The sequence below is a fragment of the Electrona antarctica genome (assembly GCF_951216825.1).
Source record: "Electrona antarctica genome assembly, chromosome: 11".
Lineage (NCBI taxonomy): Eukaryota > Metazoa > Chordata > Actinopteri > Myctophiformes > Myctophidae > Electrona > Electrona antarctica.
Window position 1 is genome coordinate 16,909,833 of NC_136792.1, and position 25,072 is coordinate 16,934,904.

At 42.2% G+C, this 25,072-nt stretch overlaps 1 protein-coding gene across 2 annotated transcripts in view; it reads right to left on the reverse strand.

The window, feature by feature from the left end:
* LOC306932384 (leucine-rich repeat and fibronectin type III domain-containing protein 1-like) overlaps positions 1-25,072 on the reverse strand; it is a 173,130-nt gene that overhangs the window by 75,341 nt on the left and 72,717 nt on the right. For both annotated transcript variants that reach the window (XM_079514177.1, XM_079514176.1), the window contains exon 2: positions 3,591-3,642. The gene's annotated coding sequence lies outside the window, so the exon portion shown is untranslated. The remainder of the gene's footprint in view (positions 1-3,590; positions 3,643-25,072) is intronic.

Below are 25,072 nucleotides of genomic sequence, written 5' to 3' on the forward strand. Positions count from 1 at the left end.
GAGAAAGATCAATGCGGTCTAACAGCTTCTTACTATTTAAACCAAAGCCTTCAGAAAACATAGTGAGGCTTGTGTAGATGTGCTTAACACAATAACCCATGAAGATGTTACATTTTGTGTTTGTGCCAGTAATATTGTCAACTTAATACATAGTAAATACAAATTATCTACCAAGCAGATTGTCAGTCCAGTGGTTCAGTGTAAAATACAGGTTGTATCAAAGAACACAGGCAAAAGATTGGTCTTGTCATTTAAGGCCATACGTAAATTATATTTCTATGCAGTTACAACAAACACACATTAACTTATGGCTGTAAATGACAGACAGTGGAAGCACCACAAAATTAAAATGCAAAAGTTCCATGAAGGACTTCTTTTTAGATTAAACAGAAAAAGTTGAGCTTGTACAGCATGATGACAAAATAAGCAAAATATAGACTCAATAGCCTTCACTGCAAAATATATTAGCATGCATTTGTGTGACAGCTGTTCCTCAAAAAAAGCCACTGTGAGCCTGCTAAAATGTCTGTAACCAGTGAGCTAACCTAAACTCCTATGGTCAGAAATAGCAGTGCAATATATAAGGAAAACAAAATATCAAATAAAGAGTATGCACTCAAAAGAGCATGGCAGTGGCAAATAATGTGTTGATTAATTAATACCTGGCAGGCAATGTGTTATGGTATGGAAGCAACTTCAACACACAAGCCATGACGAAGACTGAGCAGCTGTCAAGATCCCATATCGTCAACATTCTGCAATCAATAATATAAAACCCATTTGGCTTGTCCCAGACTAGAGAGTACACAAGAGCATTACAGATATTCATGGATTTGGACTCATCTTTATGAGTTGGATATGTCATTGATGGCAGGGCTGTATAAACAATAGCTGTAGGCTACCCCAGCACTGGATTAATGATGGACCGAGGCTCCCATCCTAGAATGATTATTTAGAAAGCAAATCCCCCGGAATATCTATTACCAACTGCAAATTTCCTGTGAGAAATATCAGTGCCTCGCACGTTCATATGTTTATCAGGCCATCTAATGTATGCATTCTGTATCCATGTTCACACTGCAGCCCAGGGTGATTTCTGCTCTCATCAGAGAGCCCCGTTTTCCCTATTGAGATAAGAAATGAAAGCTGCAGGAGCAGAGGGTGCTGCGTTTTGCTGCAGGGTTTTGAAGCAGTAGCTCTGATAATGGAGCTCACTCCCATTGCGCAGGCTGGGAGGCAAAACGGCTATGGCGCCAGCCCAGCCCAGCCTACAGCATCTGAGAGGATAACAAACGTGGTGTATTACTGGTAGTTGCAGTGGAAGAGGAATATTGTACATGGAGGCCTCTCCCTACCTCTCCTCTTGATACAAATAGTTGCACAGCTCTATATTTATGTGCCACTCTAATAACCCATTGATGTAGTGCATCAAAAACATCCATATCATACTTTAGATGCAGTTGAAAGTGTGTGTGTGTGTGTGTGTGTGTGTGTGTGTGTGTGTGTGTGTGTGTGTGTGTGTGTGTGGGGGGGGGGAGTGCTTTAGCTTTAACATAGCATTAAGAAAGGCTGTAAAAAGTGCATAGGGTTTAATTCAGAGGTGTAGAGTATCTGTACTTGAGTACTGTACAGATTATGAGGATCTACTGTATACTTTACTTGAGTATTTTTGAGGGCCTCCTATGTCCAAACCCTTTGGGTGTAAACACAAACATTGAAGACAAAAACAAAAGTGTGTAAACACAAACATGTGTACGCACAAACATTGAAGACAGAAGTGAGGACGCAAACTGTGATTGGCCAGAATGAGATGACGTATGATAATAAGAGTACTGAGTACTTTTAGGTTGGCTGTTTTTTTTAATGTTTTTTTTGTGGCTTTTGCCTTTATTTTATATATTTTATGGAGGGACAGACAGTAGGCTGACAGGAAATGGGGAGAGAGATGGGGGGAAGACATGCAGTAAAGGCCGTCGGGATCGGGAGTCGAGCCCGCGGAACACTGCCAGACTGGATTAACAGCCAAGGTGCCTGGACCACTGAGCCATGGCCCAGGCCAGGTTGGCTGTTTTTTGAGGGGGGCTACCCCTCCAATGTCTGGCTTTCAGACATGATGTCATGTGGCAGCCAAGTCTATGGACTTTTAATGTTTGTCTTATTCAAGGGAAACCCCCCCAAAAACAGGCCCCCTGAAAATCTGCTTTCCCCCTGTGACGTCATGCCACACTGGCCGTGATTTTTGTTACCACCAGCCGAAGGCATGGGGAGAGTATGTTTAGTACTCCGTCCGCGTGTCCGTCCGTCCATCCATTTGTGGACAGCTAATCTCCGGCACCGTTAACCCGGTCTTTGCACACATACTCCCTGGATGCCAACAACAAACCTCTGCCCAAAATTCCCCAGAACAGCCTGTTAGTGCCACCATGAGGCAGATTTTCACATTTTGAGGGGCGCTAGCCCCTCCTATATAGAGCTTTTGTCATATTTGTCATTGACAATGAAAGGAGAAATTAGGTCGAATGTCCGCCAAATATGACGTAAATTTAAACAACCAATCACATAAATTCAGTTGTTCATGAGATGATGTATGATGATGTATAATGATAAGAGTGCCCCTCACTTCACACAGGTGTGATTTTTACCTATAACTGCACTGATCTGCGTGAAACGTTGCATGCACACTCCCTAGAGGCCAAGGAAAAACCTTTGACCTGCATTTTTCACTTCTGACTTTAATAGCGCCACCAAGAGGCCGACATTTGTAAAACACATACTTTTATATATTACTCCTCCAGATTCTGTCCCAAAATCCTGGAAAACGTTACACAGTATCTCTATAGTTACTGTATGTGCTCAAGATCTGTCTGATATTTCATATTGCATCCTAATTGGCTAACATTGGCTTTCAAAGTTTGCAGGATTGGCCCGTTTTGAACAAAAAGCCTCAAATCATGCACGCAGTGTGCAATTTACGTGACATCTTTCACGCACTTTTCTACAAGGCTGAGGAATATATCCCACCCTTTTCACATTGGCCTGATATAGCGCCACCAACAGGTGGATTTTTGCAAAACACATTTTTGGAAGAAAATGCCTCAAATCGTCAAATTGCCATCAAAGCCGTAAGAAGAAATGGTACCCTTTTCACATTGGCCTATTATAGCACCACCAGGAGGCCACACACTGACCTGGCCTGGTCGGAGCCACCGTGACAAGTGGCACGTTTTCTAGTCGTTTCTCCCCCTCTGCTCACCAGAGGCAGGCGGCAGCAGGGCTTAATGCTCTCGCTCAGTGTTCACACTGTTGTTGTTAAGAGGGGACGAACGGCGCTATCAATTCTTACCCTTTTCTGTATTGTATCGAAAAAGCTAAGTATAATCCTGCTATAAGATGTATAACATAGTTGTACAAGCAAGCACATCGATGCATGCAGTGCAGGTGATTTCAGAGTTACATCTCTGAAACAAGAGTTACAAGGTCCTATAAAAGAATTGAAGTACATTTAAAAGCAAGTACTTTTTTACTCTTAATTAAGTAACATTTTGACTGAGCTACAGGGGTCGAGTACTCTAATTTAAAAGATGCCTCACCTGAATGTTGTGTCCTCTCAGGTGCCCCTCACAGTGTTGATTTCAAAGCAATCTGCAGAGAAAAATAGAAGGCATTTCTCAAAACGTGTAATAATGACTGAATTTGAACTTCTAAAGTATGGCCGTAGCTTAGTTTGAACCCTTCCCAAATTCAATACAAGAAGTTTGGCATTCGTGTAATTTCTCCTTGAGATAAAACATGTGAAAATCACAACAGATGCCCAATAGTGCAGCATTTGTTCTATAGGGTAATAGCCAGAATATCCAGTCCTTTGAGCCGTGTTATCAGCTTGCCCGGAATTGCCAGGAAGAAATAGTCTCTCTCTTTATTGCATATAGGCTATCTCTCCCCCTTCGAGCTCCATATTTGGGTATAATCTAGGCATTTAGCACTGTAATGTAACCGTTGCCTAAAAATGACGCACGCACGCGCACACACACACACACACACACACACACACACACACACACACACACACACACACACACACACACACACACACACACACACACACACACACACACACACACACACACACTAGTGATATGCATTGTACCTCGCAGTGCTCTCTTGCAAGTGCACGGTTCTGTTGTTCGTGTATCACAGTATAATGTGTCAATACATATACAGCAATATAAATTGTATTCTTGTCTCTCAGCCAGTGACACAGAGACCAGCTCCTGTACATTGATGGCACCTGATAGCAAGTAACATAGTTTCTTAGAGAACCTGCACACTAAACAAAGATGTATTGTACAATGACTCTTTAAACATTGCTTTGCCGGCAAACAAAACTATACAATATTTATAGTAGTTTGAACCCTTGCTGATGTCACTGACAAGGCAATCACAAGTCAATCCAACCTGGAGTGGAACAAAGAACACATACAGTACAATAGAAGGCGCTCTCTATTCTAGTATATGGTTCATAGCAAGTCTACAGTACTTAGATGTATAGATATATATATTAAGAGATATCAAAGATAGGTCTATATACTGCATATATACTATAGCAATACCAACCTCATATAAATATATAATATTAACCAATAAATATATTTATACTAACTACATCATATCACTCATAATAACTAATACTCAAAACTAATCATAATAAACAATAAACAAATGCGCGACCACAGTCGACTTGACAGACTACAGTAACTCTCACACAATTACTCTAGGTACGTCAACAGAGGATTGAGAATAGCTCCGATTTTCGGATTGTCAGATTTAATTTCTGAGGTGGCCATCTTGATTAGTATCTCGATGGTTCTTTCATCCGCAACTACAACAGCAATACAGGGTGTGTGTGTGTCCAATGAAGGAAACTTGACATTGCAAATTGTCTCCTACCAAGTGTAAACAAGGTGTAAACAAGGCCTCAACAACATGATATTGAGGTGAACCTCATGGCAATTTTGCACATAGAAACAGGAAAGAGCTTTTCTTTTCATAGCATTGAAGGCGCACACAATCTCCTAATATTTCAATAATAAGTGAAGAAGTGGTATTCCAAGCAAGCATTTATTGCCCTGTAACAGCTTTTAGGAATCAATGTGCCGGCTAAAAATAATCACACTAGCCATTTAGCCTATGCCATTATCAAAATGTGTAATGTAACACAATTTAGCAATGGCTTCATTTTGAAAATGTCATTGTATCTTGCCCAATGACCATCATTCCATTTGACCGAAGACAGTGATCTGACAAGTGCAATTTCACGCATGTATGCTACAGTTCAGTGAAATGTCCATCCTCTGTTTATGTGCCCTGAAGCATCCAACAGTTAAGGCTTTGATTGATATTGTTCACACTGCAAGCATCACCAGAATAACTCCTTCCCCTTTAGCTAAGATGGCATGTACTGCATTACAACGCCCCCATGCACCATCGCACACGCATGCACGCACACACACAGTATATATTCTTTAACAACGGTTTTAATAGGGGGGGGTGGGCTGTCAATCTCGCATCAGGGCCCATGGGACATTCCCTCCGCCAGAGAGACACAGAGACACAGAGACACACACACACACACACACACACACACACACACACACACACACACACACACACACACACACACACACACACACACACACACACACACACACACACACACACACACACACACACACACACACACACACACACACACACACACACACACACACACACACACACACACACACACACACCGTCTAGCCTCCTACAGAGCCATGCTAAAAATGGTTTCGCTCACACAAACACATTAGAATCATCATCACTCATTTAACTCAGCTTATCCATCTTTAAACTTTCAGAGAATTTTTTTTGTTTAATATGTACCCTCTAACTGCACATCTTCTCTGGCCCTGGCACCCATTAGATTATGAACAAACAGCTGGTAGTGGTGGTTGTTTTCCTGAGTGTACTTTACGCTGACTTCTCTGCTATCCTTTGCAACCGCCCTCAAGGACAAACAGCTATTTGTTTTGTGTTTCTCCATGCCTGAGAACACAGGGCCATGCAGGGTGTTTGGTATAGCTGTAAGCTTCGCAGATGTTGCACTAAGACGAATTGTATTGGCATTCCAGGAAACTGTACAGGTACTCAATAGCAATGAAAAATGCATTTTGAAAGGCATATCTCTCCTGTAATATATCAATGCTGACTGCAAGCCATAGAGCTTCACTGGTCTTTGTTGCCACAAGATTGACGCAAACAATATGAGGCCAAGACCACATGTTTCATACAGAGGAAAATAATCATTAGCTTGGGTCGGGTCCACATTGGCCTTTAACCACTTCAACCTGGTGTCCCTATTTGGGGCATGTTGTTTTCACACATTGGGAAAATCGGTGATCTACAAGCTCACAAGACGTCACATTGCAACGTGCGTGTTGTGAGCTTGTAGATTGGCATTTGCGCATGTTGCCATATGACTATAATAGGGCTTAAGTGGTTATCCAGTAAGATAAACTAGAGCATATATGGGTACATTCAGCTACATTTGTATACTCAGAGTTACAAAATGGATAAATGAGCATTTAAGATTTGACTGTGTGAGTCTTCCTCCAAGACACGGTTTCAGGTAATGAGAGAGCCAAGCATGTGACAAATGCCTGTACTAATGTGACAAATGCTAAGCCTCTGTTTTGATTGCGGTATTACTTCTTTCCATTCCAATTTAGGCCGCATGGCTGATTTAAAAAAAACAAGGGCAGTCAAGCATTTCACAGTCATCATTAGTTACCAGCAGTCAGCTCTGTTGCACTGCAGCCTCCAGTGCCTGTGCCTGTGCAGACGGCATATGGTACTCCTCCTACCATGTGACCACCACACAGTTTGACCTGTGACCATCGCAGCACCTCCAGGGTGGCCAGTGCGACCGTGACAGAAAAGACATTCGACCACCCCCAGGCACTGTAGAGAAGAGAGCAGTGGTTCCCAAACAGTTGGTCACGACCCAATTTTGGGTCGCAGACCCGTTTTTATGGGTCACGGGTAAATATCAGTTTTTTTTTAATTCCCTACAATATTTAAAAGATTATTTCAAAAGAATTACATTTTTTTAAATAATAAATCAAAATAAACGTACAGTAAAACAGAGAGGAGAGAGAGAGAGAGAGAGAGAGATAGAGAGAGAGAGAGAGAGAGAGAGAGAGAGAGAGAGAGAGAGAGAGAGAGAGAGAGAGAGAGAGAGAGAGAGATAGAGAGAGAGAGCGAGTGATGTATAAGTGAAGTAAGAATGACATGTGCTGATGTGCATTATTTTTGTATGACAAATTTAATCTAATCTGGCCTTGGGTTAGACACTGTCACTGACCATAATAAAATATGCCAAAAATAATTAAGTCAACTAATGTAGGCTCTTATAGTTGCACTCATTATGCAGCTATTTATAATATAGAACATAGTTGCATTCTCAAGAAATGCGTTAAGCGGAATTATTTCTCACATACTGTATCAGTCAGTGGACCAAGAGGAACAGCGGAATTGAATAATAAAGTGACTTCATCTCAAGTGAATATAATTATGCAATAAGAACACATTGTGATGCAGCCGATGGCCACAGAGGTCAGCAGGCTATATATACCTCCAGACACTTCACTGATTCTCTTGGTTTTTGATTAGTAAGGTAGTATCTATATATAGCCTCGCAGTGGCCAGACACGGATCTGCCGGTGCAAAAAAACACAAAAAGCCCTGGGTGTGATATGGCCAAGCCAGGCTAAGTATCTAGCGCTCACTCTCTTTTATTACGATCTCTCTCTCTCTCTCTCTGATAATAAGCCTCCCTCCTCTCCCATGTGAGCTGGAGGTTCTGATGATGGCCATACTCCTATTTATACACTTAGCCAAGCTCAGCACTTTAAGCTAGACCACATAAATAATCAGTAGATATAGCACGGCAACTTCAAGCTATACCCTCTTCCACACTACAGTGGACTGTGTGCCATGTACAGCTCTCTCTCTCTCTCTCTCTCTCTCTCTCTCTCTCTCTCTCTCTCTCTCTCTCTCTCTCTCTCTCTCTCTCCCATTAGTTAGTTATCATTGCAACGGTAAACAAGTGAACGGATGCATTACTGTGTTAAAGCACATTAATGGGTATTATGGCCGGGCTACACTGGGGACGGAATTGGCTCCGCAACAGTACGCTGCCACTATAACCAATGGAACCCGGCTGCGGTGCGCATGTTGTGCGTAAGCTCCTCGCGAGAACCATTTTTTTACGCAAGTGCTCTATTACGCAGCCCTTCGCCTCGCCTTCAAAGGGAAAAAAACTGTAAATACGAAATCCCCGCGAAACGCAAAAATTGTCGGTGCAGCCACCTAGCTGCGTACGGTTCTGTTCTGTCCCCAGTGTAGCCCCCCGTAAGGTCACAGAAACAATGGACCTCACACACACACACACACACACACACACACACACACACACACACACACACACACACACACACACACACACACACACACACACACACACACACACACACACACACACACACCACACACACACACACACACACACACACACACATTTTTGATGCACTTAGACACATGGGTTATTAGAGTAAAATGGTAAATGGTGCATTTATATAGCGCCTTTATCCAAGGCGCTTTACATAGATTGTGCATTACATTCACCCATTCACACACACATTCATACACCGATTGCGGCGGAAGCCATGCAAGGTACCAACCAGCACATCGGGAGCAATTTGGGGTTCAGTGTCTTGCCCAAGGACACTTCAAACCGCTGAGGCGCCGACCCATGGATCATTGGACGACCTGCTCTACCTCTTGAGCCACAGTCGCCCCTACACACTACACTACACTACACTACACACATAGTGGCACATATTGTCCTCTATTTGAGGACTAGCTCCACATTACTCTGAGATCTGACAATGTAAGGTGGGAATACATATTCTAGAGATCACTGAGAAGTCAATACTGAAAGCAATACAGCTTTCATTTCAACTTAATTGGGCCACTGGTGGGCCCTCAGGCATGGTAAATATTTTATTACCTACCTAATTACACATCAAATCGAAAGGTGCTCCCATTTACTATTATACAAAATGCAGTAAGGCTTGTCCAGACAGATCAACTGTCACCATAAAATATAAAATCTTTACTTCAAATGCTTCGCATTCATGGTTTTCATCATTATCATTTATTTTATAGCAAAGTCGTAATTTCCTGAGGGAGAATCCAGCTGTTTGAACACCTTGACAAACCAATCAATGCAAGGTTGTATTATTGTATTAATCCTTCATGCACTTTAATTGTACTCACAGTATACTGATTATTGTGTACGTGTGTGTGTGTGTGTGTGTGTGTGTGTGTGTGTGTGTGTGTGTGTGTGTGTGTGTGTGTGTGTGTGTGTGTGTGTGTGTGTGTGTGTGTGTGTGTGTGTGTTTTTCACTAAGCTCTGTTGCCAAAGCAGTCAGAAAGACTTTCACTAATTTCAAACTTTCTCAAATATACCCCAGCATCACAGATTCCTGTAACAGATGTCATATGTCCCCAGCGAATATGACACACATGTTCTGGTCATGTCCCCACTTACAAGGTTATTGGACGGCTATACTTAAACTGCTTGCTGAAGCCTGGAACATAGAGTTGTCACCATGTGCAGTGATGGCTGTTGTTGTTTGGGGTTGTACCAGGTCACCAACCTATTGGTAGGGGTATAAAACAAAATATTGCTTTTATCATCTTAATTAGCAAGATGGAGGATTCTATTGGAGTGGAAATCAACACTGGCCCCCTGACCCGTGGGTCGCGACCCCTCGGGGGGTCGCCAAATTATTTTAGGGGGTCCCCAAATTATTTAAAAAAAAAAAAAAAGATTAATTTAAAAAAAGCTACAAGCTCGTAGCGCGCCACTCGGTGGCGCGCTATGAGCTTGTAGATCTGCTATTTTTCAATAGCTAAATTATAACAATGCTTAAAACACCAAAAGGGGTTCCCGCCCAAAATGGTTTAAGGTTATTGTAGCAGTCAATTTATATTGGGGGTCGGGAGGGGGCGGGGCGGGGGTTCCGAGACATTGCCAAAGCATTTCCGGGGGTCCCCGGCCAAAAACGTTGAGAACCCCTGCCCTAAAGCATCTGTATAGCTTAAAGACCTCATGATGTATCTACATTTGGAGAAAATTAAATTCAATTTGAGGGGAACACCAGGAACATTTGACCAGGTATGGGGCCCTATGATTAAACATATAACTGAACTAAAGACGCTACAGGAGACTGCCATCAGCCCCACAGGTAGACAAGCTCTAAAACAACAAGTATTAAAAGGTATACTATACAATATGTGCCATGAGGGACTGCCAGGAGGGATAGCGAGATACATCATAATTATTTATTATTTGGTTTGTTTTTGTTTTCTTTGTTTTTTGTTTGTAATTGTAGGTATTTGTACTTGTATGTTGCATGTTGTGGCCACGGGTGGGGGGTAAGATGTACAGGCACAAAAGGAAAGAAAATCTACTTTTGACATCCTATGACTTCTGTATTGGGCTATACTGTATTTTTATTTTTTTGCTTTTGACAATACAGAGTAAAGTACAAACACTTTACTCTGTATTGTCAAAAGCAAAAAATAAAAGGTTAAAAAAAGAAAGACTTTCCACAGGATCATAAACGTCTCAATCCTTTCATGATAACTACCAACAAGGAATTGTGCTGTTGTGAAGAGAGTGTTAGACAGGACTCAGGAGAAAACTAAAATAGTCATCATCAGCTACTGGTCGAAAGCCTTTTGTTTATTGGGCATTAAAATCGAAAATGAAACTTTAGTTTATGTAGAATACAATTATGTTGTCAATTGTTTTTGTCACGAAAAAATATATGATAATGAATTATCCTAGACCTAGGCCGGCGGGCGGACCTCTGACGTCACTCTGACTCAGCCATTACCATAAGGAGTTCCCAATGCAGTTAAGACCAAATATGGAGTGTGTTGTCTAACCTTTCAATGTGTCGTCATGGCATCAGGCACAAACAAATTAGTCAGTTCTATGTGCATAAAGGGGGAACGCCCATAATGGGCATATAATGATGATCAGTGATCTCCATATATGGGAAAGGGACAAGGACTCATACATTGATATCTCCATATATGGGCATAAAAGGGACACAGACGGGTACTCTGACAAAGCCCCATAGGGGCCGCATAGTGGTCCGAACCTCTTGTAGTTTAATAAGAGCAGCAGTAGCTGTAATGTCACGAGACACGCAACTGTGAGTGGAATAGTGATGCAGAAGCTGTCATTAATAGCAGCTAGCTCCCGTCATGTAGGCACATCAAAGGACTGTGCACCCCACATTAATGAAATGCTTGTGTGTGTTGTTAAATGTGTTAAATCCACTCTGAAAAATACCGTGGGTATCTGAATAACAGAATGAGCATGTAACACTTGCATCTTATGATTTACATTTCCTATACAATATTTTAACATTTGATATTTTTTTGGAGTTATGGTTAGTCCCAAATGTGTAGTGACACACATTTCAGTTAAACGCTTAACCATATACAAAAATGTAACATCTACAAGCTAACAATGCAACGCCTTGTGAGCTTGAAGATTGGCTATTTTCGGTATGCGTATAATGTAACCGTTACAAGGTAGACCAGATGAAACATTAATGTCTGGACAGAGGCTCACCTGGAGCGTGTGTGGGTGGCTGATTTACCTTGTCTGTATCGATTAGATCGACGCACAACAGGTGACGTGTAGTCTCTACCAGCCAAGAGTCTAATTAGTTTGAGGGTAGGTGGCCAGGTGTGACTGAATCAGCCATGCATCGCCCACACGGGCCACACCACAATAGTCTTGACAAGTTGAAAGGGCTAGGGCTGCAAAATACTGGTAAAAATGAATATTGTGATGTGATATTTAGGTTAAATGTTGTGATAATGTGTCCTACATGACTTTGATTGTCTATCTCTAAATTGCCAAGTTGTGAGTCTGCGCTTAATGTAACACCGCAGCTATGATTGGATTTGTCTATATAAGTGCTAAGTGGTAGCATGCACAATAGAACCCCATTCTATTAATAATGAATTGCATTATTATAGCGCTTTTCCAAGTGCTCAAAGCGCTTTACAATGGTTCATTCATTCACACATTGGGAGGTGAAGCGGCGAACAGTCAACGCCAGCGTCCTCACTTCCCACATTCACACACAAATGGTGGCAAGCTCACACCGACCAACTCATTGGAGGCAATGTAGGGTTCAGTGTCTTGCACAAGGACACTTCAACATGTGGACAGGAGGAGCCGGGATTCGAACCGCCGACCCAGGGATCATTGGACGACCTGCTCTGCCTCCTGAGCCACAGCCGCCCTACACCCGCCCAATTACAAAGCAATGCACAAAATGTCTGATAGCCGTCTGTCTGCAGGGTCTGTTATGTATGCCATGTACATCAATAACACAATGTCAGAAGTTTAACAATAGATAATGGAAAATATAAAATAGTTTATTTTATTATAAATATCAATAATATGATATAATCAATCCATAATCAATACCAGTTTTCAGCAAATTATCAAAGACTTGCACAAATAGTGAAAATAGCAGCTCTATAAGTTCACTACACGTCACACCATAGTGCTACAAAGCACCGCAGCGCGTTTGTGAGCTTTTTTTTCGTTTTTTTTTGCGGCTTCCACCTTTATTTTATATTTTTTATAGAGGGACAGACAGTAGGCTGACAGGAAATGGGGAGAGAGATGGGGGAATGACATGCAGTAAAGGCCGTCGGGATCGGGAGTCGAACCCGCGGCACACACTAGATTACCAGCCAAGGTGCCTGGACCACTGAGTCAGGCCGTAGATCGACTATTTTAACTATTATTGATACCTGGAAAATATCAAAATTTCACTACAAGCAATGCATTGATATGAAAAATTAAATAAAATAAAATAAACACAACTTTTTCTTTGTAAATGAATGCCCTACTTCATCATACAAGAGTGTCGCACAACACTTGTAGAATAGATATTTTCACTATTTCAAATTGTTTTTACAATAATAATAGGCTAATAAAGAAAGGAACACTTTTGGACATACAAGGTATCCAGCCGACACCAACGCTATATTGTTCTGTGGGTCTGAAATTACATACAGGACATCTGCATTCTGCAGTGTTCAAGGTTTTTATCGCAACATGTTTCGATTACATGACTACAGCGTGGGGGAAGGAATAAAAGAATGCCTCCTTCACATATTAGCAAAATCTATGCCATATAAACTATACGCCTGAACAGAGCCATTATTTATGAAAAGCAGTGGCTTCCTCCACTTGCTCAACATGTCATGGTTAGATGGACATGGACAGCCTCACTGCTTAGTAATGCTGATGGCGCTCTATATGTACTTCCTCTAGTCTGTTAAAATCAAATCGCATGATCAACCCCCCACTTATCATCTGCATCAATATTTGGGCATGTCACTCAGTATAAACAAAAAGCTTGTCAAAAGAAAATGTCAAAAATAGTTCAAATAGACGATCTACAGGCTCACAAATGCATTGTGATCTTGTAGATCAGCTACTTGAAATTCACCGCTGTGCAATTAAATACAAAACAGTGCTTAGTTGGTTAAACAGTTCCTAAAAAAATATATTAAAAAAATCAGGAAAATAAAAGTTACTCTGAAAAGCAGTCTGCACTTTTGTTTGTCCAATTATTTGTCTCAAAATCTGCAGACCCTTAACAAACAAAGGCTCCCTACCGGCACACAAAAGAGAAGATTGGAATTCTCTTTATCTCAACATTACAGAGAGAGGAGTTTCAGCATTGGTTTAAATATTGTACATGTACTGTATCATCATAGAATGGATCAATATCTGCAGTTGCTTATAATAGTAACCTGCAAAGAGACACACACACACACACACACACACACACACACACACACACACACACACACACACACACACACACACACACACACACACACACACACACACACACACACACACACACACACACACACACACACACACACACACACACACACACACACACACACACACACACGTGTTATGCAAAATACAGCAATTTATCCAAAACAACGGTAAGCCTGCAAAAGGCGATGCAGCCTTTCTGTTCATGTCAGCACCCTGACATTCTAACCGATACCGAAAAGGATTATGTGACTTAAATCTGCATGTTTTGTATGCCTGAAGAAGTGTTCTACTTGGATGGAGGCTCATCTTGCGTGCCAGTCAGTGCCGTCTGAATACTCACTTCCATCTCTCGCAGATAATCCTAGGAAAAAAGGCGACTCTTTAAAGCCTAACATCCCTAACATAGCTTTTTCAATTCCTTGAATTCGAATTACCGACCATGGACACCCAATCCATTTTGTACCATACATATTTCCATAGTACCAAAGACATAGCAAGAAGATGGATCAGGTTCAAAGCAACCCGAGAAACAAACACTGACAATAACAGATGAGCTGACGTATACATGTTGACATGTACAGTAAGTTGTCATACACATATGTAGGTACAGTATAGAGTGGTTGATTTCCACCCGTATGTTACCCCTTGCAATGGCATCATTGTCAACATGATGACATGTGCTCTCCAAGCACACAGAGACATCAGATTTCCATTAAGATAGACAGAGAAAGAAACCCACAGGTAAACCACTGAAGTAGATTGTTGGCTAGTGCAGTAGCTTCCAGACACAAATAATGCATGTGATTCTTGACTATTTCTTTTGTATTCATCACGGTCGGTTATGTCAGTGTTATGGTCAGTGTTTCTGCAAACCATTAATCATATATTGATAATTCCTTGTTCCTGATTATTTTTGCTGTAATGAAGATTGTTATATGTTATACTGTCCTAATGTCTGATACAGCAGGGGTTCTCAACGTTTTTGGCCGGGGACCCCCGGAAATGCTTTGGCAATGTCTCGGGACCCCCGCCCCCTCCCGACCCCCAATATAAATTGACTGCTACAATAACCTTAAACCATTTTGGGTGGGAACCCCTTTTGGTGTTTTAAGCATTGTTATAATTTAGCTATTGAAAAATAGCAGATCTACAAGCTCATAGCGCGCCACCGAGTGGCGCGCTACGAGCTTGTAGGTCTGCTATTTTTGAAAAAAAGTGAAAATAAAATTTAAAAATAAATCTTTTTTTTTTTTCTTTTTTTTTGGAAAATAATTTGGGGACCCCCTAAAATAATTTGGCGACCCCCCCGAGGGGTCGCGACCCACGGGTTGAGAACCCCTGTGATACAGTACGTGTTTGGATTCTGTCAGCTGTTTCCAGTATGTACATTTGTACATTAAATATGGAAGGTAATTAGCAACCAAATCAGCAGAAAGCTGCACTACCCAGGAGGGCCAGGATGGCATTATAACTTCATGTTTAGATGTTTTTCAGACTATAGAACCCTTGTTACGTGCTTGTAACTATTGGACCAATATTATGAGTTTACCCAATTAATAAGCAAATGTAGGCTAAGTGATTTGCCAATAACCACCTGGAACAGTAGCGTATCTACTCTGGTTATGTTTATTATTATATTATGTCATAACAGGTAAGCATTCTGTGAAAATGGCAGATCCACAAGCTCCCAACGTGTCGCACTCGCAACGCATCTAATTGCCTTAGTGACAACATAGTAGTGTTGTTATAATTGCTTCCCTAAAACATTCATAATACTAAATACGGAAGCAGCTATGTGATGATGGATAATGACGTTTATCTACTGTACATTCAATGATTCACGCAGATTAGCAAACATCCATAAAACATGAACTACCCCTATTAAAAACACCTACGTATGACATTCTGACAAGCAACACTTAACCCTGTTAAGTTACAACATTTCATTACAGAGAAACACAGCTTCAAATATTAGATGGATGGGTTCTTTCTTACAAATTATCAAGTTATCAAGCTCACAACGTGTCGCTTTGTAGATCTGCTATTTTCAAAATATTTTCATACATTTTTAACACGTCTGCATAATGAGTACTTTTAAATGTGGTACTTTAAGCATTTTGATGCCAATACCTTTGTACTTTGACTCAAGTAGCCTACATTTTGTATACCAGTATTTCTGAATTGCAGTAGTCATGTAAAGTGAGTACCTTTTCCAGAAGTACACAAACATGTGTGTATAAGTGTATGTGTGTGTGTATATGTGTGTGCGTGTGCGCGTGCGTGCGTGCGTGCACCTGTGTGCATGCGTGCGTGCGTGCGTACTACACAAGTACACATGCACACTTAGTGCCACATAGCTAAATTACATACTTCACAGTCACACATGTTTTGGATGCATAATTAACATAACGTTCTATTTATCATAACTGCAACCTGAGTGTTGAAGTGTGGCCAAAATACACTCCAACCCACATCGATCTCAAATAAGACATAAGTGAATCTTATCATGATTCAGTTAGCTCTTTAGTGTTTATAACTGTCTTTAGTGTTTATAACTGTTTCTAGTAGCTCAGCTGTATTACCACTTCAAACACCTGGAACCAATCATACAAGTATACCCATGCCATGTACTGTACAAGCTGCTTTGCAACTGATGACTACCGTAGTCAATCATCTTGATCTTTGCCTCTCATTTTCAGATCTGTAACAACACTGACATAACCTTTGTAATGGATTTAGCTCTCAATACATCTATAGTATTGAGGCTTGGCTCGACCTCCAGTTTTTGAGTGGTGCAACCACTCCTTTACGGAGCTATGTGTGTGGGTGGGTGGGTGGCTGGGTGCGTCTGAGCACGAAAACAGCATGGTTGTTTTTCACCACCTGTGCGCAACCTAACACACACACAAACACACACGCACATATTAACTGTATATATGGTGATTTCGGGTGTGCCAGTACAGTACAGTGACAGTACAGTACAGTAGAGGGTACAGTAGAGGGACCCCCACACGGTAACACTGTCATTTCTCAACCGTTTCAGACACGGGGCGGCTCGCCGGAATCGGGCCGGCACCATGGGTGCGTTGCTGTGGGTCTGGAACTCCCCCCCCCACACACCCCCACACGGAGTTGCACCACTCACTTCAAACGGGTGTGATTTTTCGGTTTTGATGCACAATAGCTGCAAGCACAAAGAGGGTGCATGCAGAAATGGAATAAACAGCAGGAATATTTCAAATCAGTGAAACACAAGCCAATCAAGCCTTAACTATTTTCAACCTGGCATTCCTATTCCGTGCATGTCATTATAGGCAAACATTTTCAAAGAATGTACAAAAAAAGAAATCTATAAGTTCCACAACGTGTCGCAAAGTGACGTGTTGTGAGCTTGTAGATCGGTTATTTATGCTATTTTCCTTGCATATAAAATAGCGGCTTAAAACCCTCCGCGCCATTGCCCGCGGGCGGCGGTGGTTCAGGGGTAGAGTGCCTGGATGGTAACCGCAAGGTTGCCAGTTCAAACCCGGGCTCCCCCAGAGTTACTGTCGAAGTGTCCTTGAGCAAGACACTGAACCCCTAATTGCTCCCGATGTGCTAGTTGGTGCCTTGCATGGTTTCCGTCGCCATCGGTGTATGAATGTGTGTGTGAATGCATAGATGAATGTAATGCAAAATCTCTGTAAAGCGCCTTGGATAAAGGCGCTATATAAATGCACCATTTACCATTTACCATTATTGCCGAAGACCTTTGTCAATTGCGCTTTTATAGTGCATTCATTCGATCGAGCCATAATGCTACTTGCGCTATACATATATTGTGTATTGTATATATAGATTGTGCATTACATTCACCCATTCACACACACATTCATACACCGATGGCGACGGAAGCCATGCAAGGTACCAACCAGCACATCGGGAGCAATTTGGGGTTCAGTGTCTTGCCCAAGGACACTTCGACATGTAGACAGGAGGAGCCGGGATTCGAACCGCCGACCCATGGATCATTGGACGACCTGCTCTACCTCCTGTGCCACAGCCACTTACGTTAGCATCGGGTAGCTAGCTGTTGTTGTCACAAGACCTGCTCTACCTCCTGAGCCACAGCCACTTACGTTAGCATCGGGTAGCTAGCTGTTGTTGTCACAAGACTCCGTCGCCAATCTTAGATCATCGGCACCATAAGAATCCATTCTATCCCTTTCTTTCAATCGCCTGTATCTCCTATTCCTTGTCCCAGATGGCATTTTTGGTCAAAACAACGTTTCTTTGACGGCACAGAGCTGACGATGTGGAGCTCTCCAGAGCTCCGGTCTGGATTCACATTGTAAACAAGGCCTGCCCAGCTCTGTGTAGATTCCTAGGTTATGACTACTGCTAGTGGACCGGAAATGGCGGCTTTTCAAAATAAGAGCTCAAATTAAAAAAATGCTGGCGTGAATTAGATCCTAATTTTTCAATAAATGCTAGCGGGCTAAGTGTTAAGTGGTTAAATTGTATCCTAACGTGGATGTGTAGCACCACTGTCACCAAAACAGCATACCGTAGATAATGCTTGCTACTTAAAATAAATACTGTGGGTTCAATGTACAAATGAATTAAAATCACAATAAAGCATTTATCATTTTAAAACATAGTCTTAAGCCTGTTGATGATCCCTAAGGCACATTCATACAGTTGAGGTCAAAAGTGGTTAGTTGCAGTCCATTGCATCCCCACTGGTAATTAACACCAACAACCATATGGCCTTCTGTGCATATTATATAAATGGCCTTGTACAATCATGTCTTCGACCATTCAGAATGTGCTGTGAAAAAGGACAATGTATTGTGGATGGCTCTGAAAGAATTAAAGAAATAGACCTCAATGAAAACAGCCTTCAAATCAAATCAAACTTTTATCTATATAGCACATTTAAAACAACAGAAGCTGACAAAGTGCTGTACAGGGTTGAGACAAAACAGAGCATCAATAGTGCCCATTGGTGCACAGAGTCTAGACAAATATGTACATCATTAAAAACACATAAGACAATCAAGTGCAATTAAAAGCAAACGAGAATAGGTGGGTTTTCAGTAAAGATCTGGAAACCTCAATGGACTGGGCAGATCAGATGGGATGGGGAGAGGCAGATCGGTCCAGAGCGTGGGGGTGGCGGCAGCAGCAAAGGCGTAGTCACCACTAGTCCCTTTGTTCGTTTTAAGGACGGTTAACAGACCTCAAAGGCTGCAGGACCTCAGTGAGGTACAGTGGGGCTAGTCCATTTACAGTTTAACCCATTTTGTGCGGGAACCCCTTTTGGTGTTTTAAACATTGTTATAATTTAACTATTGAAAAATAGCAGATCTACAAGCTCATAGCGCGCCACCGAGTGGCACGCTACGAGCTTGTAGGTCTGCTATTTTTTTTAAATCGTGTCGCAAATTTGGAAACATAGGTAGAAACATGGGTATTTCCGAAAACTGTCATGATTTAGAAGACATTTTTTAAATTTCGACGTCAGGCCTAAATGGGTTAAAATCAATTCTAAAATTGACAGGGAGCCATTGAAGTGAGGCCAGGAGAGGACTGATGTGTTCACGTTGTTCCTAGCATCCTGTACTGCACCGTGACAATGAGGCAGCATCCTGTACTGCACCGTGACAATGAGGCATTAACCAGTGAAATTATTTCTGTGCTGTCAAGGTCAATTGTTCCACGCTGACTTGATTGGGAGGTGGAGAGTCCAGCAATAAGCTTTCTTAATAGCTGTTTATCAAAAACTCTAACATGGTCAAATTGCAACTCCCGACTGGAACGCATTGAAGTTCTCCATTCCATAATCATGATAATAACCCACTGCTACGCTACATTTTGGTTATCAACATCATGTTTTTCATTAACTTTGTGAATTATGAAGATAGGTAAAATTTCTTTCCAAAGTTTTCAAAATGTATACAAATGTATAAAAATAGCCGATCTACAAGCTCACAATGCATCACGAAGTGACACATCGTGAGTTTGTAGATCGGCTATTTTCAAATAACTGCAATATAGAACTGAAGGACGTGTGGAGCCATCCTAGCTAATCCAACCGATGGATTGCGAGGACGTGTACACAACACGTCCTAGCGTTTTTTTCATTGATATAAACGGAAAAAAATAAATCTTTTTGGGTTGGCCTATGCCTGAAGTGAGGATGGCAGCAGCTGACCGTGAAGGGTGGAAGCACTCTGTGAAGGCCTTATGTGCCACAAGGCACGAAGTGGATAGGTAACAGGTAACTATGCTTCTGCACCATACTCCTTACTGTTCGCACATGCGCGCTGCCGTTCACTTCCCTATTTAGCGCTCAGAAAGAAAGGCTCGCTACGTGTAATCTAGGGAGCTCTCTGTGGTTTTGACCAGATGGCTATACTGTCTTCATTTCTGACTTCAACATGCCTCTCGCCCGGAATATTAACGCTTCTAGAGAGACTTTATCGTAGTCATCGTAAGGTAAGCAAGCAACATTATGCCTCCCGGTTTTTGTACGGAATGGAAGGGGGGGGGGGTCTTTCAGAGTAAAAGCTGCCATATCTGCCCGGCACCCCGAGCTCCTATTTTGAAAGAAATCCCGGCGCTGATTGTGTTAATGTACGTTTTTGAAATAATAATCAAAATATACAAAGTAACTAGTAACTAAATTATTTTTCTCTGAGATGTACTAGTGGAGTAGAAGTAAAAGTATAGACAATTGAAAAATACTTAAGTACAGTACTTGAGTACATGTAGATACTTTCCACCGCTGGCAACTGTGTTAAAAAAGCAATAATGCACTCAAGGGTGTGATATGTAGCATTATACAAAGACTGCAGGTGTTTAGGGAACTGCGTCCTGCCAAGAACGGCCATGGCCGTAACATAAGCGTGTATCACAGCAGGTTGTGTATTCTTTCCTAATTAATGGTGGACACTGGACAGCAGTTACACCGTCTGATACATCTGAAGTATCCGAGTGGAATAAATTGACTTTATTGTCAAAATACTAAACAGGACGACTAAATGTTCCCTGTTGCACAGGGTCTGAGTTTTTGAGACAGTGTTGGATTTCTATGAATCTGAGCCAAGCTCATGGCAGCATTCATTATTTAGCACACAATGTACTGTACATGTTCTAACAGATACAATAACCAGGCTTATCAGTTGCATTACATATTGTTGGAGGTTTCTTAGACTGCAGTGGAAACAACAAGCTGCATATTCCCTGTCCGTTGCCATTATCATGGGATCATTTGAGTTTGATTGTTTGATTGCGAGTCTGTCTGGAATCTGTAACCAAAGCCTATATAAGCCCAACTGTCACTGAGTATTAAGCCAGGTTTGTCTATTGGAGTCACTGTAGTTATAATCCCAATAAGAAAAGAAATGCCTGGGAAGAAGAATGTATACACAGTCAAATCAAATCATATACTGTATGATCAAATCAACATGAATTTATCCATGTGTAACTCTCTGAGAGTGTATACCCTGGATACCCTGGACATTTGAACATTTGTACACTGTCAGAGTAAAAATGAAAACTGAGGATTTTTCTGCGTACACATACCCTGAAACCTGGAGCAGTAGAAAAATGCAGCCAGTGAAGCAGCAATCGGGGTGAACTTGTGGGTTAATGGGTTAAACTGAGACCTGGCTCATTAACCTGACCTTCACGTGGAGGACCTGGCCCTTACACCCCAAGATCAGGCGAGAGGGTGAGCGTCTGCAGAGCTTAGATACTGACCTCCCAGCAGCCAGGACGACAGCAGACACAGACCCATGGAGACGACAGAGCCATCTGTGAAAGACAGATGATGGGCTCTGACTTGACCAGCAGCCAGTGGTCGAAAGTAACCAATTACATTTACTTAAGTACTTGTACTTGAGTACAATTTTGAGGTACTTTTACTTTATTGGAGTATTTCCAATTTTCAGTACTTTTACTTCAACTCCACTACATTTCAGAGGCAAATATTGCACTTTTACTCCACTGCAATCATTTTAAAACTTCAGTTACTAGTTACTTTGTAGATTTATTACAAAACATGCATTAACCACTTCAGCCGAACTTCATTTATCTACAAGCTCACAATGGGTGAGCGATGCGAGCGATGCGCATGCGCGATGCGGCACATTGTGAGCTTGTAGATCTGCTATGTTCTAAATACTTTTTTTATACATTTGAAAACTTGAAATGGGACTTTCTGCATAATGAGTACTTTTATTTTTGGTACTTTAACTACATTTATATGCCAATAAGTACATTTAGAATTCTGGACTTTTACTTGTAACAGTGTATTTCTATATTGCAGTATGAATGTAAGTACTTTTTTTCCCACCACTGCCAGCAGCACACTCTGCACCGTCAATCACAGATGGAACCAGGCTCAGGCAGGATGTGTCACCATGCATAACGGAAGTGGTGTAAATTAGTCTGTGCGTATGTAGTGCGTAATTGTACTGCTTTGTGAGAATCACAATGTCCTCACGATGAGGAAAATTACAGAAGATGAGGGACCAAGCCTGGTCTGTGTCATTTTAGATTTTAACCCCATCCACCACTTCAACCAAACTGCTGCAGCAGTTTTATTCAGATGACAACGTTTCGGTCTAAACGACCTTCATCAGGTATCCTGTTACAACAAGCAACCGGTAACGGCTATATAGAGGAACTCAGAGAGGCGGTGTGCAGAGTGCGGGACCCTTTTCTTCTCATGATTCGCATTTGGTTGCCGGCTCCTACGCACCTGTCCTTGTAGGTGTGCACAAGGCCTTTTCTCTTTACATACTGTGGCTATTCAAAAGCAGTTATGCAAGCACTTCTTGCCTCGCTATGAGCTTGTAGATCTGCTATTTTTGAAAAAAATATTTTCTTCTGGGGGTACCTGGAACACAATATTTTGAAATGGGAGTCCGCGGCCAAATACATACTGTATAATTTTGGGTGTCCTTGAAATGAAAACGTTTGAGAACCACTTTGACATTGGCATTTAGAAGACATTTTTAGAATGGGCCTCATGGGTCTTAATAATGCATTGTTTAAGAGGCTGTTTTGGGGTTGGAGTTAGGTTCAGGTTTGAGGTTAAAACTGAAAAATAGAGCTTGCACACTGGATGATGCCCATGAACATTTAATTTTGGCTATTACCACTGTGGTTCTACATTAAATATTCAATGTCCAATGTTCATGGGAGCATGATCGAGTGTGCGGACGCTATTCACACATTCTTCTGAGAGTGAACATGTGTGCATGCATGTGCATACTGTACACAGTGCATTCATTTGCATGGGGGAGGCTGTGATACAGTCAGTGGGTGAAGTGAAGGACAGGCGGCGTGACAAGTGTGTGATGCATGTTTCCGTGACGGCAGCAGCCATCAGCGAGCTGCAGGCTGTCAGAGATTGATAACCCAGACAGCCCCTGCCACCGGGCCACATCCACGGCTCAGCCCCTGCCACCGGGCCACATCCACGGCTCAAAGAGACAGCCCCTGCCACCGGGCCACATCCACGGCTCCCAGACAGCCCCTGCCACCGGGCCACATCCACGGGTCAAAGAGACAGCCCCTGCCACCGGGCCACATCCACGGCTCCCAGACAGCCCCTGCCACCGAGCCACATCCACGGCTCAGCCCCTGCCACCGGGCCACATCCACGGCTCCCAGACAGCCCCTGCCACCGGGCCACATCCACGGCTCCCAGACAGCCCCTGCCACCGGGCCACATCCACGGCTCAGCCCCTGCCACCGGGCCACATCCACGGCTCCCAGACAGCCCCTGCCACCGGGCCACATCCACGGCTCCCAGACAGCCCCTGCCACATCCACGGCTCAAAGAGGCCATCTTCACATCACATGGCACATGTACAGTCAGTCGGTCCGACACAAGCTTTTGTGAAATCTTTTTCATTTATTGCTGTCGGGTGGAATTTGGAAAGGATTCAAGTAAAACAATGGCAAGAAATTGCAGATCTACTAGCTCAGTTTTGAGCTTGTATATCAGCTATTTTTGCTACTTTTGTGTGACACAAAAAAAACTAAGTCAGAATATGGAGATATCGGTAAGGTTTGTGCATTGTGTGTGTGTGTGTGTGTGTGTGTGCGTGTGTGGCTGTATGCCGTATGTTTTTTTATTTTTTTGTTCTTTTTATAAATAAAAGATGACTATTGGAAAACATGCAATCAGACTTCTGCACACATGTTCCACAGATATAAAATCTGATGAAGCTCACTGGCATTGCCCCATTTCTTGTCTTGTGATGCAGGAAAAGCAAACAAAGATGTGATGCAGGAAAGCAAACAAAGTTGAACGCTACAACCTTCAACAATGAATAGGCCTCTTATTGAAGTGAAGAACAAACTAGACCAGTGCTTGTGCCTTATCTTCACTAACAATGATAAGGTTGGGAGCTAAAGTGAGATAAACTGATGGACGTTGATTTGAGCGAGTTGAGTTAGGTAGTGGCACGTAAAGGTCTTTGCTCCAGTGACAGTAATTTGGAGTGAGAATACGCTTAATCTTCTCTGTCAGTGTCCCCTATTCAAAATAGACTAATTTGTTTGATTCTGTAGGAAAGCACTTTCTCAGTGTTAGAACCGGCTGTCGGTATACTCCATCGCTGAGCAGTGCCTTGTTGTATGCAAGCTTGCGATCGTGTTGAAGCACACAGTCCACAGAGGTTGCTGCATCTTAAACCCCAACACACACAACATTAACGGTGGGAGTTACAACGGAGCAGTTTAACATCATGCTCAGCGCATGCGCACACACACACACACACACACACACACACACACACACACACACACACACACACACACACACACACACACACACACACACACACACACACACACACACACACACACACACACACACACACACACACACACACACACTTTTTTTCTTTCAAAAGGCAGCTATTGTGTTAGAAGGCTACAGATCAATGCAGTTATAGGTAAAGATGTGACTGGGCCTCTTATAGATTCACCATGAGGGTGATTTGAAAAATTGTCAGCCTAGTGTGTTCATGATTTGCGGCATTTTGTTCATTTTTTTCAATC